General features: G+C 41.2%; 1 pseudogene; it reads left to right on the top strand.

Moving 5' to 3' along the window:
* The first annotated feature begins 270 nt into the window (after positions 1-270).
* LOC129720486 (vanin-like protein 2) lies at positions 271-4,967 on the top strand (annotated as a pseudogene).
* The last annotated feature ends 5,596 nt before the right edge of the window (positions 4,968-10,563 follow it).

Here is a 10,563-nt window from a genome sequence, read left to right as displayed (position 1 = left end):
ACCAGTGTAATTGCTATCGGTGTTGGTGCAATAAGGAACGAAATATCCAAACTTTCGATAGATTTCCTCAGTTTCAAAACCACATTTCGTCACGATGAAATCTTGAACAAAACTTAGAACTGTGGTGCAAGTCAGTATAATTAGCATCTGAGTGAACCCCCAGGTAGTCGGACGATTGTTACATTTTATTTCAGTAATGCATTAGCTTCATTTGAGTAAGGATTCCTTAAGCATCAAAAGTGAAAGCTTGTGCTGACGGTGCACGAAATTATGCTGATCACGCAAGTACTGTTGACTAGCGTAATTGCTTGCTGTATTACTCTAAGTAAGCAGGTATACACAATTGTATTGGAATAAAATTCCGTCAGTTTATTTCGAACAATGTGATTGCAGGAATCGACCGCTGTAGATGATCATTACTGGGCAGGGGTTGTAGAGTTCAGCTATGAAGATAAATACACCAACGCACCGAGTAACAACACATTAAACAACCTGGCAAAATACATCCAGATTATTAATTCTGTCGAAGCCGATCATGTTGACATAATCGTCTTTCCTGAGTACGGCTTGAACAGCATTGAGACAGCGTCATTAGTTCCTAGTACCGAGGGAAGTTTTGCTCCATGCTTTCGTATCTTATACGAGCCAATTGTTCGAGATCTGTCTTGCATTGCGATGAAACGCCAGAAGTACCTGGTGATCAATTTGGTGGAGAAAGCTGCTTGCCCGGAGAAAAACGATTCGCGGCCATGCGCTCCGAATGAATTGAATTATTTCAATACCAACGTTGTTCTCTATCGAGCAGGAAAGGTCATTTCACGTCATAGGCGTAGCCAGGGGGGGGGGGCAGGGGGGGCCGGCATCTTGGCACTATTGGACAACAATCAGAGCATGGAAAGAAAGCCCAGTTCCGGACGGCTGACGACCCTGAGCGACAAGAAGCTCCAAAGAATGCTGAAGAGGAAGACCGAGGGAAAAGTGGCTACATCGCTGCGAGCGCTTGGCCTGGAGGGCGGTGCAACCGACCAGACAGCGCTTGGCGAACATGGACATACATGTTAGGAAGCAGTCCCGTTCACTGGTCTCGGAGCTGCAAGCAATGACGCAGCGGCAGCACCTGAATGAGATGGTCAAACCGATTTTCCCGGCAATTCACAACGTGGCGGTGGAGATGGACGACGAGACCTGTCTCACCCTGGATGGCAACGATTGGTAAGGCACTTTGTTTTTTACTTCCCACACGAAAGAAGTAAGTGCTAAGGTGAAATTTCTTTTACACACCAAGTTCCCCAAGACGGTGCTGCTGTGGCTGACAATCAGCGTGAAGGGGATGTAAAACCTGCTCTTCTTTTGCTCCGGACTGGCCGAGAACGGGGGAATTTATAGCACGAAATACCTGCCGGAAGTAGCGTCGTTCACCAAAAAATACCATAAGGCCGAAGACACGGTGTTTTGGCCGGATCTGGAGTCGGCTCACTATTCGAGGCGATCATTTGAGGAAATGGAACGGCTAAATGTCGATGTGGTTCCCAAGTTGGTGAACCCGCCCAACATCCCCAAGTTGCGTTTCGTCGAAGATTTCTGGCAAGCCTGAAGCGTAAGATCTACTCCAACAATTTTGTCGCGAAATTTGAGGAGGATTTGATAAATAAAATGAAAAAAGAATTTGAAAACATGCCTACACGCATGTTTTCATCCGCCATGGCGAACGTTACGGTTAACTGCCGAAATTCCGCACGCAAGATCGTAGATTTTTTCTGCACGTAAGCTAGCATAATTACCTTCCATAGAAAATTAATCAAACCTTATTATCTGTCTTAGTTATTTTTTACCACCATCCGAAAAAAATCCGTTTTTTTTAACGCATACGTTAGCACAAAACGACATTTTTAGCCCACTGAAACATTGCAGCGGCAAAAGTACCGGGCAAACCCACCTGCATCAACTAGCTTAGTATTGGAATCGAGGATTGACAATTCCTCACCTTAATTCTCTAATAACCTCACAGGAAACACGGTTCATGGAAGATAGTGCACTTGCCTACGCGTTGTCCTCACTGCATCCTACTAACGTAATACGCATGTCGTTAGAAGAGTTAAAGTGCAAAACCGGAGCTTTCGTATTTTTTTATGACGTTAACAATTTTGTTGGAGAGGTGGAAGTCTGGTATCAACATTGCAACAGCATGAGAGCAGACGGTAAGAACTTGGAAGACCGGGATCTTATAGACTTGCTTGCTGAAGCCCGTTCGTTCTTACCTGCGACTGAGAAAACAATTAAAATTGAACTTGTTCCACCATGTAAAACAAGCACGATTGAGTCTCGTTCAGCACATTACGTCGGGTGAAAACCTGGCTGAGGTTAACAATGGTTGAGTGCTCTCTGCTTGCTGAGTGTTCATCGGCAGATGGTTAACAAAAATCGTGGAAAATTTACTGAATTAGCGCTGGAGCGATTTGCGGGGGAAAAAAGGAAGATGTTTTTAGTTAACGACGTTGTTATTGTTATCTTTCTACGGTAGATTTAGTGTTAATTAAATTACAGTTTAGTTTAATTTAGTGTTAGTCTAGTCTAGTCTAGTCTACACTAACACAGCCAGTACTTGAAAGGATCCTGGAAAATGATATCCACCATTTTTTCAAAACATGATTTCCTTACATTTTTCTTGTCAACGGCCAGGCTTAATGTGTAGCGCAAAATAATACAATGTAATCTAAGAACGGGGACAATCCGTACCAACCGATCCGTATGTAAGAAGTAATATAATTCGTTGGGAGTAACAAAGCTAAGAAATTACACTCCTTCGTTGACCAATCTACTGGGATGGAACATAGGTATTTCCTCCTTATTTCGGGTTTTAAACCCAGGATATAGCGCCTTTACTCGCTTCAACTGTTACGCTTGGAACCTGAGTTCTAACTCTAGTCCTAGCATTTTAAGCTTATGGTTATAGCGCCAAGATTTAAGATGATGTTTCTTGTTAGCTTAGCTTAGCTTAGGTAGACTGCCCGTAGTTGCACTCCGTGATTGGTCGAACTAAGAAAACTGCAAAATGAACCAGATTTATGGTGCTTGGGACTAGCATTACATACTCATCGTGCAATTTTCACTGGTTCACAATACTTTTACCACTGACCAATAACGACGCCGGCCACGACCAAAAGGCGGTACTACTTGGGAAGGAAAGGGATGGTGATACTCGTTTTGTTTAGATACCGCAGGTACCACTGCATCTCTACGAGTATCACAGGATAGGAATCGTTTTAATAAGGTACAGCTCTGGTAACTTTATGATAACTGATGCATATTACGCGAAATACAAATTTGAAAATTCAGAAGCCTATTGCGCGATCAAAACCGTTATTTGTTTTAGTAAGATGGGGTGAAACAAATTCAGGATTTGCCATGGTAGGCAATGGGGAACGAGAACGCATGCTGAATCTGAATCCGTTGTTTGAATATATGTACTAGCAAACCGATGAATTTTTATCAAGTTAGTTTGATTTGTACTTTTAATAAGTTCTGCAAACAACGCGATACAGATCTGAAGAAATCTACCTGCCGTACAGCATTAATATTAAACATAATTATAGCGAAATACTAAGCTAGAAAAAGAACGCTCTCACCGTCTACAATTCGATCCAGATCCTATTCAGTCAATCCTTATTTTGTGTTCTTAATCGATCATACTCATCTGTCGAGTATCACTCAGCTTGGATAAATTGAAGAGAAAAATTCATAGGACATTCGTTAGCTCCTGTAGCGAAAACTTCTCCTTATGGCGGTTTCGATTACTCCCTAAGTTTTAGGTGGAATTTTAATCCGCTTGATCTTCATGCAATTTGACTAATACTGCGACCTGCGTGTTGACTAATATCGGTTGTTTCTTCAAATACGGAAGGCAACGTTGGCGGTTTTCGGTGAAAGCTAACTTTATATAACACTGTTTCAACCAAAAACAATAAATTAAAAATATTTAGCGAGAAAATTGTGACGCAGTAGAAAAATTGCGCCCGTCCGCGTTCGTGCTTTACTTCGATCTCCACAGTTTAGTTCAATTTAGTGTTAGTAAAAAAACTAAATTTTTTACTTCTAAAATTTTGAAGAACTTGCCCCCCCCGAAATTCTGGCTACGCCCATGTTTCACGTTATCGAAAATATCATCTTTTCGATGAACCTCGCTTGAATACAACTCTTTGGCTAATGTGAAACCAATTATGACGCATTTCGGTATCACTTTTGGCATGTTTACCAGTTTCGATTTACTATTTGATCAACCAGCTTTACAGCTGGTCCGAAATGGAATAACTGACGTGATCTTTCCGACCATGTGGTATTCGGAGTTGCCATTCCTGACAGCGGTCCAAATCCAACAGGCGTGGGCTTACAAACACAATGTCAATTTTCTAGCTTCGGGAACAAGCTTTACGGGGATAGGCAGCACTGGCACAGGGCTGTATGCTGGAAGACGCGGACGAATTAGGTCCGTTATGATTCACCATGCGGATGTGTAACACTTTATGAGTTACTTTTTTAATTCCTATTGTAATGTGTGATTTTCAGTAAACTGTATGTGCTGTTCTCTATCGTTCGCCTTCTGTGAAATACACACCAGTCGAAATGGCTGATCTCAAACTGCTCCAGGAGGAGATGGAAAGCTACAATACAACAAGCTTACCAATGACGAGTAACAGTTCTTGCCAAGCTTCATTGTGCCAGAATCAAGTATGTTGTAATTTCACTCTCAATTACACGGTTTCGTCCCCAACTACTAAAAAGGTAAGTTTAAGTTTTTTACTCTTTACCTGCCTTTTCTTTTACCCTGATACCAATAAATTGAAATTATTTTTAACTAAAATAACATTTGCAATTTTCATCAGATCTCGTTGGTGTTAAAAGATTCAGCAACTTGTCTATTTTCAAATCAGTGCCAGCGTTGCTCTGAAAGGGCCCCATCGGGCACGTAATGCACGTTTTTTGTGCCGATCACATAACGGTTGAAAACTTTATGTGATCAAGAAAATATTCAGAACGAAAACAAGTTACTGCAAAAATTATCAGGCTTAGGACGAATATTTTCAGAATTTATATGAGAAACACCAGATCCCACTGTTAGGTGGATTAATTCGTGTTTTTTTCTTCTCGAACAGCAATATTATCAGTATCGTCTGGTGGTACGCGATGGCATACGAACGTTCGGTGGATTGGCAAAAGCCGCTATCATGGCCTGTGGCGTAGTAGTTGCACCAATGCAACACTCGGTTCCTGTGGAACGCGATTTGATAATCCATCCAATGTGTTTAATGCAGTGCATTTCAATTCTATCCAGCTGAACGGCATTTTTCCAGACTACGCAGAATTTACTCTGCTTCCGAATAGTCTTAATATGAGTATTTTACCACTGGATGTCGAGGAATTTGAATACAGTGAACGATCTTTAACCGAAAATACGTAAGCATATATTTTCTGTTGTTAGGGAGGATTCTGAACACATAGTTAATTTAATAATTTCAGCATCACATTAAAAGAAGTTCAACACACACTTGTTAGTCCACGCTCTGATCTCTACACGTTTGCTATATGGGGCATAGATTTCGACAGGATCAGTAACGCCAGGCGTATACTCCATAGTACGGGGATAATTTGGATTGCTATCGTTTGCTCTATTATCCTTAAATAAAATGGTGTGTAATTTAATTCAATCTGGCCGCAAGCTTTAATTGAAGAATTGTTATGAAGTAGTGAAAATGGTTTGAAATTGGTACCGGAATTAATTCTCAAAACTTCGATTTAGGTGTTTGAAATTGAAGGTTTCCAAATTAAATATGAATATTTAATCTTTGATAACAAAAAACATTTATTACTGTCTCATTTCAAATTTTTGTTCTATAGAATATACATAACAAAGCATGAATAATAAAAATCTCATATAATTTGAAAAAAAAAAAATATGAGACATTTAAATTGGTCTGGAGAGGGCATCCAAAATTGTTACGTGTGTTGAATGAGATTGAGCAAAAAAAAAACAATTTCGTTTGTTTAAAAACACAACACAGATGCGATCACGTCCTGAACCAGCTTGAAACTGCAGAATGAGAGAATGTTTTCCTATTACTAAGTGCTTATAACTTTCTAAGTTTATTTAAAAAAGCATTTTCAGATAGATCGCAAGGAATCAAACGTAATTCAAATCCGTTTTAGTAGCTTTCCCACAAAGTCGCATTTAATGTGCTTCAGCAGTATGCTCCACGCCCGCAAATTTGAGAATTCCATTAGGTTCGTATAGCGCGCACTTGAAAATCGAGACTTGACTCACAATTAGCCACAGCGACAGGCTAATGACCTGCCTAATTGCTCGACGTGTGTTCTTTCTACCTTAAAAAAATGACTTAGTGCTAATGTGAAGTACGTACATCGTCTGGCCAACTCTGGCTAACCTATGCTATGCAGCGATCTGATAATTGCTTCTTGAGCAGTCGATGTTGCAATTCTTCTTGACTTGGCGATTCTTTCGCGTTGCTCAAGCCACAGTTCATACGCTTCATACGTCCCGATAGGTACAGAGAAACCCTCGACAGACCCAACGCAAAGGGAGTCAGCCTCCAAATTTGCATCTCTCGCATGGCCTTATGCAACATTCACCACTCGGGAAAGAGAGACCTCGGTAAATCATTATTGTTGCGGTGATCGATTTCTGCCCGGCTAATTGGAGTTCATGGTGGAACCTGCGCGCAGGTCGCGCGCTTGTCATGGGTGGTCAACTTGGGACCGATTTGTTCGCATTAGCCACAGTGGGCATTTATTGGGATGTGGTAACTGCTATTGCTGCTGGTCTGGAAGCACTCGGTCTGGTAAGTAGGTTATGATTGCAGATCGTTACGGCATGGCTAAACCGTCGAAAAAAAGTTTGATTCATCGCAATTGCTCATTTCAACCTATCTTTACAAAAGTTGGTATTGATTAGAGAACGAAGCGTAAAACTATTTTTGCTGAGAAATGAAAATTGACCTCCCGTTTACAGAAGGTCAGGGTGCAATAATTGTGAATCAAACTAAGACGGGGGGTTCAACAAAAAAAAAACACTTTCGACAGCAATAAAATAGCAATAAAATCGGAGACTAGTTATGAATTATACGATACATTTTTAAATAGCTCATGTTACAACGATGACGTAGCAAGTTGGTTGCAACGGCGTACCGGTAACACTTTGAATTCATCCTCTTTTAGAATCGAATGCAAAAAAGAACGAGAATCCTACCTACGGCTATGGTTATTAGGGTGGGGAATCGTTATATGGAAAAAACGAAAATTGATAGCTGAAAGCCAGAACCAAGTTTTTTTTGTTCTATTTGGGGCCCCAAACAATCCTAAATTTATCGGAAGTCGATTGGTTTTGTCTCCGCTTGGCGCATTGCATTTCAAGCTTATGTATAGATTTGTATCGAAAAACCAACTTTTATGCATTTTCCATTTTTAAAAAGCTCAAAATGGCTCAAACCGTAGGGTTCATAACTTCAAATGGTAGGTTTTTTAATGCCCAACAACTTGGCCGAAGACACTTAAGAGCTAGGGTGTTACAAAAAAATACTAGAGCTGTTCAAAGTTGAGTATGTCGAAATTTATGTTGCAAATATTTTTTTCTGCCAACACTGCCAGTGTACCGGCGTCAGTCAGATTGCCATCTGAAGTAACCTCTGAAACACGTTGTAAATTATTTCTACGCCTAGAATATTGACCTAAATATGTTTGCTTGATCCAGCTGAGTGTACAAACTCAAAACGACAGGTTACTTCTGATGGGAATCCTAATCGATCATTTTTCCCCACCCTAATGGTTATATTGTAATAATGAGGTTATTTTCTGATCTAGTATCATCACAAGACACACCAATGAATTTCTTCCATTGTCAAAAGAACCCCCCATTACAGAATCACATGTCGACCGTGTGAATGATGCAGTTAAAGTATATAGTTATGCCTAAGTTCGTTCGAAGATGTTCACAGAGCACGGCATGGCAGCAGTTATGAGCAATTGCAACCCACAATTATTTATGCTTTGTTATGTACTTCGCAACACCAGCCATTCATTTCCATCGTTCACACCTAGTGTAACGCGGCATCCGGAAACGAGCGATATCACATCGAGCCACATTTAAGTGGTTTCTGCAACTCGTTAGAAAAACCAACAATTCCGATGACAATCGCTACAAGGAATTTGTCATTAGGCGTTCTTGCAGAGATTACCAATCGGTACGGTTTAATGAATAGTTCTACAATGGCCAATTTGACACAGTGGTTCGCAACGGAAGGTGGTGGCCCCCCTTCGCTGGTCTGAGCGCATCATGGGGGACGGGGTTTTTCCTTCGTTCGTATGTCATATTTTGCGGTTCGCTTCTTGTGCGACTATCAAGATCATTGCTCAAGTTACGATTCTTTTTTTCGTTCGACTGCGGTTGGACGCACGTGGATTTCATCGACTTTGAGCCCAACGGCGACAGCGGGGAGGATATAACTATAGTCTACAGATTTAAGTAGGTTGTATGTACGGTTCACGTTGTGTACAGGCGTGTGATTGCTGGAACATGACGATTTTAAAAAGGGCACACGTTTCACTATCGAACGACCGTGGTCAGTAAGGCAATGTGCGTTAGGCTAGGAGCACTGACGAAATTCGTTCGATAAAAATGAGGACACAATGCCGAAGAGGAGACAATTCAAGAGTGCCGAATTGATTGGCATAATTATATATTTGCGGTTGAAGATGATTAGGACAAGTACGGGTTAAGCATTTAAAGAAAAAAAACTTACGCATTGTTTTCTGTCACTCCCTCAAATCAGTTGTCGATTTGTAATGGTATTCTACACACCCTGCAGCCTGCAGCGTAGTAGATATCAGAAGCAGCTGAAAGAGATAATTATCTTAAAGCCCCAAATTACCCAGCAAATCTCTTAATTCAATCTCTGCACGTTTTTGCCCCAAAGCAGTAGCAGCATTCCCCTTCGGTTCTGACGACCCCCAAAAATTGACACGAGCAGCGCTAGCGCCCAAACAAAACCGCACATTCCACGTCGAAATGTGATTTAGAAAAACAGCACAGCCTTGATCTCGGCGCTGCTGGCTGCGAGCTTTACCCCTGTACGATGCAGTGATTACAACCCGCCTCTCTTGCACCACCGGTGTGCGGCGGAGTGGCCATCGGAAGCAATCATCTCATCATGATGTGACTAAGAATCGGAAAATTCAAGATCGCGCTCTAGCATGCCATTGAAATTTCGCATGAATTAGATGGATGGTTAAATTTGTTGTGTTAAAAATTAGGTGCCCAATTAGGAAGCATTCTTGATCCGTTCCAGCTGATTTGCGGTAATGTAAGTGATTGTCCTCTCGAACTGTGCCAACGGCGGAACGTTAATGAAGCGAAGCTTTTAATATTTCTTAAGCTATTTTGTGTCGAAACGAATAAAATAGGTATATAAAAATATTTGAGTTCAAACTATGTGTTTTGATCGGAAACAAGAACGTCTACAGCAATTGTCAAATGGAATTATGATTGTCAATTGCAGTGAAAGTAAAAGTTGCGGTAAAAACTCAAGGTCGATTTTTTTTAATCTTCTGGGCTCGTAAGTTATCCAAAATCGGACAGCTTTAACCTTGCCTGAAGTATTCAATTCACTCGCCAGAATACTTGTTCGCCATTAGCAACTAGCTCAGATTCTACAATGGTTTATTTATAGATAATATTTATTATAGAAACAAATGTACAATGTGTAGCTAGTAAAATGCATTGAAAATGCCATTTTTATCGCGATTTTTTAGAGTGGGAATAAATTTCGGGACATCAATTTTAGGATTATCTCCAGCCCCGAGGAAGTTTGAATGAAAAAAATGTTCCGTTTTTTGTGAGTGTCTAACGAATGATGTCCCGTTGGCCCGTGGGTTGCTATCGTTTGTGTTCGCTCCCCGGATACGGTTAACAAAGTTATTGTCTACCCCCGGCTAAGTAACAAGGAGCAGGAGAACACCGCCCCGCCGAGAGTTATAGCAGCAGCTGGTGAAGACCGTGAGTTGCAGGAGCTACTGGAAAGTCGCCCGAGACGACCACACCAGGAATCACCACTAACCACCACTGGGGTATTTTTGGTTTTGTTCATTTTGTTTGTTTTTTTTTTCTTCAGTGTTCTGGCAAAAGTCTGAAATTCGATAGGGGTACTTTGCCCTTAATTGGTAAGGGTCTGCCGGGCAGATGTAGTATCCTGATCCGGATAAATTTACCACCGACAGCTGGAGGGGAAACAGGAATAAACGCGATAAGTTTTTAGCAGAAATTTGAAAATTCAATAGAGGTGCATTGTCGCTTTGTGATTGGTCGTTTCATCAATCACCCAACTGGTTCCGTGGACGAGATGGTCTCATGTTCATGCACGAAGGCAGCATAGGCATGCAGCTCACGTTCATTTCCAATCTAGCTTCTGAAACAGTAGCATCAGCAGTAGTTTTTAAATATCTTCCGAGAGATGATACATATGAAGCGCATGCAACTATACAACTTTTTCAAGTTCCGTC

The sequence above is a fragment of the Wyeomyia smithii genome, chromosome 2 (assembly GCF_029784165.1).
Source record: "Wyeomyia smithii strain HCP4-BCI-WySm-NY-G18 chromosome 2, ASM2978416v1, whole genome shotgun sequence".
Taxonomy (NCBI): domain Eukaryota; kingdom Metazoa; phylum Arthropoda; class Insecta; order Diptera; family Culicidae; genus Wyeomyia; species Wyeomyia smithii.
This window is presented reverse-complemented; position numbering and strand designations above follow the sequence as displayed.